This window comes from Bidens hawaiensis, unplaced genomic scaffold (assembly GCF_021521415.1).
Source record: "Bidens hawaiensis isolate Kalapana, Puna unplaced genomic scaffold, B.hawaiensis_p1.1 tig00039600_1, whole genome shotgun sequence".
NCBI lineage: Eukaryota > Viridiplantae > Streptophyta > Magnoliopsida > Asterales > Asteraceae > Bidens > Bidens hawaiensis.
Genome location: NW_027505617.1, coordinates 96,811 through 105,697, shown reverse-complemented (window position 1 = coordinate 105,697; position 8,887 = coordinate 96,811). Strand labels below are relative to the sequence as shown.

General features: G+C 31.7%; 1 pseudogene; it reads left to right on the top strand.

The window, feature by feature from the left end:
• Positions 1-1,829: 1,829 nt before the first annotated feature.
• Positions 1,830-2,363, top strand: LOC143614316 (putative calcium-binding protein CML25 pseudogene; annotated as a pseudogene).
• Positions 2,364-8,887: the final 6,524 nt, after the last annotated feature.

Below are 8,887 nucleotides of genomic sequence, written 5' to 3'. Positions count from 1 at the left end.
TGCAAAATCGTATCCAATAATGCTTCTTTCTATTGAAAAATTTATTCTCGGTGTCATATACGTATAATTAAAAGAATTTTGGTTATGAACCAATTTCGAAAATAAGACTTCTCATACGATAGTAGTTCTAACCACTCAGCCTAAATACAAAAGAGGCGTTACCTTTATTGATATATTTATCAATTTACCACCCATTAGGATATTAAATTGTAGCAATGGATGTTATTAAAGAACTATGTTTTTTTTAGCTACACCATAAAAAAGATTTTAATAAGTTTCAGAGGGCTTCTCGACTTTGTCATAACGACAACATAAAAAATAACATGTTAACCCATTCAATTTTATGAATATTTTGTTTCGTTTGAGCATAGTTTTGCATGACATGCTTCCCATACAACGTTCTGATCACCATTGAAGGAAAAATTAATGTTGACATACATATTTCAAATTTGATAAAAGTTAGAAACATTGATAGGCATGGGGGTGGCATATCGAAAGTGTTTGCAATCTTTTCTTAAATTTTAATAGTTGATGGAAAAATAGTCAATTCGTCAAATCACGAACCTTTTGATTATTTCAAAAAATGCCCTTAAAAATAAACTTGAAACCCGAATCATGTTTAAAATGCTAACTTTCATACTTTTGATATTTTAAAGTCAACACTTTGAACACATAACAAATTTGACGATAAATCTATTTTGCATTCTCAAACTTTTAAAACTACTCAAAATTTTTATTTTTGACCCGTAACAAATTTTGACCTAAATGTAGTTAACTTGTACCAAACAATCTATTTACCAACTTTGACTCATAAAACCAAATTTAACTTCCACAAAAAACCCAAAACAATTTTCATTTGAGAAACATGATTTGTTGTTAATTTTTGAAATTCACCAAGTATTTTAAAATATATAATAAAATAATATGTTAATATTTATATTTATAAAAATATATAGATATTATATAAATATAGTATAAAAGAAAAGTGAATAATTATTGATTTTACATATATTAGGGTATATTGGTTTTGAAAGGAAAAAATTATAAGAATTAACCAAAACATAACAAGTGTCCCCATTTGTTTTACTTTATTAGAATAGATAGATCATGGTAAGTATTTGATTATTATTATTATATTGATAGTTTTATGATCTATGTATTTACGTTTATTATAAAACTTCCATCGCTGGCTTTTGTGTTTTTTCTTTCAATAAAGTCAATCACAGGTTTAGAGAAGTTTATTGAAGTTGAGAAGTTAAGTGGTTCATACATATTTAAATGTGTAATAATTGCGAGTTGAGTTATAGTTCATATCTTTATCAATTTGGTTGTTTTAGTGTTGTATATTGCCAAATCGAATTTTAGATCACAATAATCATACATTTAATTGTGTTTTCCAGTCGTTCAAACCCGTTTGAAACTCAACCAAATTACGTATTCGGTTTTAAGCTTATACCAAATTAGTTATTCGAATTTCAGTTCGATTTTAGATTTTAAAAATCTGAATTCAGTCCAAACCCAATATCAAATAATGTTAATAATTAAATTTGGTTTAAAAGAGTATATTTAATATCTTAATTTGGTTTAAAAGAGTATCTTTAAAAATTAAAATATTACGACTCATATGTATGATATTAAAAAACGTATAATATATTAGGCATTAAATAATTTAAATTCATAATTTTCCAATTATAATTAATTTTAAGCTTATATAAGTTTCTTAGATTTTCATAAGCAACTAAGATACCTAAAAACGCGCCGACAAATTAGGGTTTCATAATATTATTATATACCCTTCTTTCACTTCCCATTCCATTCACAAATTATCCATGGGGTTGAAGAACTTGCTTCACCGAAAAAAGAAAACCTTAACGACCTCTAACTCGCAGCAGATCGAGCACGAACTCGAACAAGTTTTCAAGAAGTTCGACGTCAACGGCGACGGAAAGATCTCATCATCAGAACTGGGATCGATAATGCACCGCCTAGGCCACCGCCCGACTGACGAGGAGCTCGAGAGCATGATCAAACAGGTGGACACTGACGGGTTCATCGATTTGAACAAGTTTATTGAGCTTAACACGAAGGATATCGATTCGTCTGAGGTGTTGGAGAATTTAAGGGACGCGTTTTCGGTGTTTGATATTGATAAGAACGGTTTGATCTCAGCCGAGGAGTTGCAGAAGGTGTTGGGGCGGTTGGAGGAGGAGTGTACGGTTGCGGAGTGCCGGAGAATGATCGCCGGAGTTGATGTTAATGGCGATGGGATGATTAGTTTTGATGAGTTTAAGATTATGATGATGAGCGGCACGCGGTTTGATGGGATCGGGTCGCAGAGGCATGTGAAGCCAAATAATAGTTAACATTATTTATTTTGGTATGGTTAATTATTAATTAATAGCATTTAAAACTATGACAGTAGTTTCATATTTAATAGAAAATGTTTTTTTTTGGATTTTCTGGTAACAATTATTATTATATTTTATATTATGATGATGGTATTTTAAACATGGGGGACAAATTTATGAATTGGTGTTACATATTTGAGTTGTGAGACTTTCTAGTGGAAAAAGCCTTTTTCTTTTCTTATATTTAGTTTTGTTTAATCGATTTAACTTTTAAATATATTTAACACACTAATTGTGTGTGCGTTTATAGTTTACTCTATTTAATAAAGTTCATATATTGATGTATTATTTTAGTTGTTTAAGAACTTATAAAGTTTGACCGACGGTAGACTATGTGATATTAATTACAACAACCATTAATTCATTGACTAGCCTAATTGCACATCTTGCGAGTTGTCACATGATTTCTCTCTTTCCTTCTCCTTTCAAGAAGATATACGGGATAATTTTTAGGCAGAATACCAATTGAGATGAACTTGGGACGGCACATCTTGTTTTAGTGTATATTATCCACCTTGACACCACTTTAAATCCAAGGACTATACACATGTTGAAACCCTTAAGACTATCTCAACTCTCCAATCTCCAAGTTGCCCATAAGCATTGTTGATGATCTTGAGGAAAGAGAGATGAGAATGTAAAAAAAAAATTTGCTCATAACTAATGACGGTTAAGGTCAAAGAAAAAGGTCATGCATGTGCGGGATTGCGGGAGTGAGAGAGATAGAAGGAGTGGGGAGAGTGGAGTGAAAAGAGGGAAAAGAGGACATATAAAGGTTGGAGGCTGATATGAAGGGAAGATGGGCTAGAAGAGAGAGACAACCTTCAAAACCGTTTTTACGGCGGGTGAATATCTTTATTTAAAGTTTTTCATGCATTGATTTCTACTTCGGTCATCATTCGCTTTTCTAGTTTCAGGTTTCCACAGAGTTAGAAATGAAAAAATAAAATAAAATACGTGTTATTTTGTTGTTTTCTGCTAGCGTAGCTTTGCGCATTGTGATGTTCTTAATTGATTTTCACACAATGACTATTAACTTATTTGCATTACTAAGTGGTTAATAAGCAAACATCAGTAACTAGCTTGAGCCCCCCCCCCCCCCCCGGAGGGGGGGGGGGGGTTGTTGCGGGGTTTTTTAATTGTTTTGATATTTTATAGTTTGTAATGATTTGTTTTACTTTTTAACGAAGTTTTGTTTTGATTTAATATGTATATATTAGTTTGTTGCATTCATTAGAATTTTTAACGTTTAGGCTTTTTCAATTGAGATGTGGTTTTTTAGATTTTTAGCGAACGAACACGAACATGTGGATTTTTCTAAGCAAACAAACACGAACACAAATATCTGTCTTATAAAGAGTGGGGGTTGATTTATGTGGCGGTGGTGGCTGATGCATGAGGGGAGAGGTTGATGATGGTTGGTGGTAATCGGAAGTTAACTGGTGATGGAGAGGACAGACCGGTAACGATGAATATGTAAAGAAGAGAAATTAAATTAAGGTTTGATTATTAAAGGGTTTCACAATTAAGTAACATGTTATAACCCGTTTAAGGGCTATCCAAGTTTGGTGAGACCTGACCCGCGGAAATTGTTGTTTGATGATTTCACAATTAAATGAGATGTTATAACCCGTTTAATGGCTATCATAATTTGGTGAAACCAAGATCAACAAAAATTATTGTTTGATAATTAAAAGACTTTACAAATAAATAAGATATTATAACTCATTATAATATAAATGGGTAAATTCATAACGGGTTAAATCAATGTGATGACTCAATGTCTCAATATTTGGTGGGGGTGGGAGGAAGAAACCAAAGAGCGTCAGTAGGCAACAATTACATGTACAAATAGATAGATATTTTAAGATAGATTGTATATAGACATAAATTTTCTGAGCTAATTCCATTAAAGAATATACATATATGAAATTATCAATCAAGAAGGTTTATTGCTTTTCATGGCTAGTTGCCTAGTTGAGTTTTATTCCGATCAAAGTAAGTAAAATTTTTTAATAAGTATTCGTTACATTTATATTGTGAAATCAGTTTAACATAAAGGAAATGATAAAAATAAAAAAATTAAAGTAAAAAAACAATATTTTATCCATCTTTTTTCTGTCTTAAACTATTCATATTCATTTAATTTAGGATTGACACAAACCGCAAACGGCCTCATACATACCTGGTCTATAGAATCATCTCTTGTGATAAGAAACAAAGTTCCAGGACTGAAAAAAGTTTAGGAGATGAAGTCCTTGGTTACAATACTTAATTCTTATCTAGCATCATATTCTTCATTCAAATCTAGAACTTATTGCATAAAATAATGCTAGTTTGCTATTGATCACTCAAACTGAAGATGCAAAATCCAAAAACACGTCTTGTAACCATTAGAAATCATATGTTTATTTAACTTTTTCATGTTTTGATTTCTACTTTAGTGTCCATTCCATCCACTTTTCTAGTTTCAGGTTTGAAATGGGAGGAAAGGAGGGAGAGAGTCGGAGAGCGACGTGTTGTAAATTGTAATTGCGTATCTTTTACGCATTGTGTATATTTCAATTCCATATACCAATTAATAAACCAAACACAATTTATATTCTCAGCCGAATTAATTCAAATTCCTTAAATTTCAGTTCCTTTCAAACATTCTAATTCCATTTAAATAATTCTATGAGTGAAACGACCCCTTAGTTAAATGACTATTCTTCTTAGTGGCTATGAATTGGTAAGTAATGGTGAGGTTTATAAATGGTGTAAATAGCTCCCACATAAGTGTAACATGTTTATGTTGAGGGCCTGTTTAGACCGGATTCCAACTAGGATGGCCCTTCGAAGGAGGAACATTGATGCAGATGATTGCTTGTGTGTTTTTTATGGTGTATATGAAGAGACAGCGGATCACCCTTTCTTGGCTTGTGCGATTGCTATATTGGAGTTTGGCAATTAGGTATAACAGATTGGTGTGGTATTCACTTTCCTTTTCTGTTCTCGGTCAAAGATGTGTTAGATATTCATAGTAAAATGTCGGTCTCGAAGGAGAAAAGAAAGGCCTTATACGGTATTGCTATATTAATTTGGTGGTTATGGAAAGTTAGGAATGAGTTAATTTTTTCGAGCAAAAGAAGAGGTGTGGTTGAGATAGTTTCGGATGCTAAATCTGTGGGGTATCTTTGGTATAGGAGTAGAGTAAAAACGACTTCGGTAGATTGGAAAGGATGGTATAATTTTGATATAATGTAATTGTTTGTATGTTTTCGGCGTCCCCTATTTCCGTCTTGGAGATAGGGCGCTTGGTTTTATGGAAGTGAGCTTTAAAATAATAATAATAATAATAATAATAATAATAATAATAATAAAAATAAAAAAAAATCTATTGTATTGTAATTATTGACACGACATTCTATTTTAAGTAAATGTTCGTTTTCCAACTTAAACAATCTACCTAATTAGCTAATATTAATCAGTAAGATTGGTTGTATTATATATGGCTATTAGATTTTTCAATTCTCTATATCTATATATCTATAAAAAAAATTCATTTCGTCTAATTCTTATTGATTTAATTCACTAATTCTCATATATATCTTAAACTTTAGAATTTATTACCATTTAAATAATTCAAAATTAAATTCAAAATACGTTTATAACTGTTTTTTTTCCCCTAAATTCTAACCTTAGAAATTCTCTAAAATCTCAGCATTATAACATAATAGTTACAGTGCGGTTTCTCTCTGCGCTCCCACTCCTTTTCTCACGCTGATTCTTCTTCTTCTTCTTCTTCCTCCCTATAACTCCCATTCACAACATCCTTATATCGTGATGCCCCACCATCAATTCTTAGTCTCTTCCAAGTCGTTCAATTAACAAACAGGTAATGGTTCTTATTGCCTCTATTCTTTTACTTTTCCAAACCCTAAATTCAATCTTCTGGTCATCGATCAATTAGCCAATGATTTATGTCGCTTACATTGTTGCTGCATAAGTTTCATATTTTCTTGTATTTGTTATTTTACTGATTTTCATTCTTTTTAGTTCAACAGGTACATGGTTTTTAACAAACATAACATTATTCATGGGCACCAGGTTAGGGTTTCTTCATTTTCTAGCTCTTTTTTTTTAATCAAGAAATGAATAAATATAGCATTATTCATGGGCATCAGGTTAGGATCAGGATTGACTCACCTAATACTGGATAGGGTTAAGAAAGTAGAAACCGAGCAGGTCGCCAACAAATACATTATAGGGTCTGGAAGGATGCTAATGGTGTTGAGCAGGTTGAGGTTACTCTTTTTAACTTCATTTGATTAATATAATTTTGCTTAGGAATATACATTTGTTTAATTTATTTAATGATAGGTTGATTTTATATTCTTAGCCCCACATGGAAAATAATAAAACAAGTTCCACACTCTTTGATCTTTTTCTACTGTATTGTTTTATGTTTATCATAAACTTCCTGATGTGTGCTATTTTGATTTAGTCTTCAATTAAAATGCTTTTTAGTTAACTAAACATGATTAAACAGGATTTTATCAATGTAATTGTCTAAATTTTCTAATATTCAATTACTTGCGGCCTATCAAGAGACTTCAGGTTTGATCTTGGTCTAGGTAAGCATTATCAATCACAGTTGAAAATTTTTTTAAAAACCTAGAAACTATATTCGCTTATAATTTATAGGCTGAAAAGTTATCAGGGACAAATGTGATATTTTTAAGATTATAAGCAGGCTCCTTTTAATTCATGTATGCACTGGAAATAGTTAGTTAAAATGTCACGTGAATATTTGAGAAGATAAGTGATACAGACGAACAATAATCTTGTATTAATATATCATTAAATATTCTATTGTAATTGTGTGATATTTTATGGTGTTGCATAAACTGAAGCATAGGCAGTTCATTTGGATCCTTCTATTGAGGGCATTGGATGAGACATCTTTATTATCTTAGATGAAACAGAAAATGTTATCATTTCACAGTGTTCTCATTGCATCTTTGTTAGAATCCAAAATAGTTGTCGCTATTCTTTTCTATTGTTTATCAATATAGCTTTCCTTGTTAAGTCACTGGAGTTGGAATTTCTGCCTAAGCCTCATAAGCAGAAGTTGTTCCCATTAAGAAAGTTGTGAAGGTGTGTATGGATGTTGCTATTCATGTTTTTCATTGTAATTCAGGTTCTATTACAAAGGGTCTTTTTGGTATCTCTCAACTTACATAATTCTAATGAATGAATATTTTAGGAAGCTACTACTAACGAGGACGATGATGACCTTGATCTCTTTGGTGATAAGACAGGAGGAAAAAAGGGCAACTGAATAACAGTAGCGATGATACATTTCTAAACTCTAAGCTTCTAATGCAGTATAGTTAAAACCCTTTTCAGCTTTTTCATTATTCTTTCAATTTTTATTGTTTATATTGCAAACTCAACGTTGAGCTAAAGGTTGCAAAATAAGCTTGCAAGTCAAACTTATGCAAACAAGAAGATGGTCTGATTGTAGAAGAGTTGCAGAAAGAGCTCAATACAAGATACCAACGAGAAGCTTCTTTGGTTGGTGCACTCTCTGAAAGAGATAAGTTGGAAAGTGAGTTGAGAAAAAGACTCAATGCTGCAAAAAGACATGAAGGGGTTTTGGAAGCTAAGTTGGCAAACATGTGAGCCTTGTTGCAAAGCTGAAGAACTCTCCTGCTGGTTCAGAGGATATTTTAACTGATAAAAAAACAATAGTATGAAGCTTTTGTGGAAGATGATGAGACACAGTCGATTCATGAGTTAAGATTATTGTAAAAGAAAAAGAAAAACGAAAGGAATTGGAATGTTATGGTTTCAAGATTGAAGGTGCTCGCTTTCTTTCATAAATGCGCATTTTCATCATGGGAGTATTTGTTATATATAGTTATATAATATTGTACTTATATTGTCAGGGTGATGATATTGCTGATTTGGACATTACTTCACTTGAGGAGCTCCAAAACCTAAATGTTGAGGCAATAACTAACATCTGTCATGCAAAGGTAGAGATTGACATGATACTTTCTGTATGTATGAATGTATGTGTGTGTATGTATTTTTTACTAACAATTTTCTGATGTTGGCTGTTGATTACACAGCATCACACAGGTGATGATGCTATATGTTTCGCTAACTGCTTAAGGCTATTTGTAGTAGATGTATTAATTTTAAAAATTTGTCACTACTAAAAGTTGGTACTATATAATAATTATTGGTACTATATGATAATTATTTCTTGCATTCTCTGCACGTGAGTCTGGAACCTTTTTTATTTATCATCTTTTCTCAAGTTACTATGCATAGGCTTGTAAGATCTTCAGGTTGGATTCATCATACTTACAACGCCCTCCTTGTTCTAGAGCTCCATTATAATATATGTTGTATATAAACAATAAAAAGTTTTTGTTGTAACGGAAAATTCGGTTTTCAAAAAAAAAAAAATTAGCCATCGGTTAATG